This window comes from Protobothrops mucrosquamatus, unplaced genomic scaffold, assembly GCF_001527695.2.
Source record: "Protobothrops mucrosquamatus isolate PMUCROS unplaced genomic scaffold, P.Mucros_1.0 scaffold3672, whole genome shotgun sequence".
Lineage (NCBI taxonomy): Eukaryota > Metazoa > Chordata > Lepidosauria > Squamata > Viperidae > Protobothrops > Protobothrops mucrosquamatus.
The window spans coordinates 87,728-88,561 of NW_015389629.1; positions in this window are offsets into that span (position 1 = coordinate 87,728).

The following is an 834-nucleotide window of genomic DNA, read 5'->3' on the forward strand; positions in this document are numbered from 1 at the left end:
CCAGGCGGGAGGTGACGAGGGCATGAGTGACTGTGCGCAGAGCGTCCCGGTCCAGAAAAGGACGCAACTGGTGAATCAGGCGAACCTGATAAAACGCCCCCCTGGTCACGGCCGACAAATGGTCTTCCAGTGTCAGCCGTGGATCCAGGAGGACACCCAAGTTGCGTGCCCTCTCTGAGGGGGCCAAAATTTCGCCCCCATAGACAGCGATGGAATCAGCTGACTATGCCAAGGCGCCGGCAACCACAGCCACTCGGTCTTGGAAGGGTTGAGTCTGAGTCTGTTCCTCCCCATCCAGACCCGTACGGCCTCCAGGCAACGGGCCATCACGTTGCCTGGAGGCAATTATGGTGTCTATGGGCAGCCTGGGTCTTGCGTTGCAGCATTCAAACTTATTTTGCTAGTAGAAAAGGCACCAAGTGAGATGTTTTCTGACTTCTACCCAGCTAAATCCATTTCTATCTTCCTAAATGGTGCGTTTTGTTCTCTTCTAGGATCGTATCTGATCTGCGCTGTTCGGCTGGTGGAATCCAAAACAGCAGGGTGGGCTTCTAAGTCTAAGAGACCCAATTCAACGGGGTCTACTTGCCGAATGAAGGAGACGTTGGCTCACTCACAGTTCTGATGCTTCAACCCAGCTTGCCTTCCAGCAGAGCAAAAGCAAACACTTTGGGGAGGACAATCCGGATGTTTTTAGGAATGTTTTCATAACGAATGTTTTTTTCCTGGATGGATTACCGTGATTTTATTATTCTGTCTGGAACTTTGCAAGCATTGCTATCGGTGAACATCTCTCAGCAATCCCGTTTTGGGAAGAGGGGACCTATTGGACAG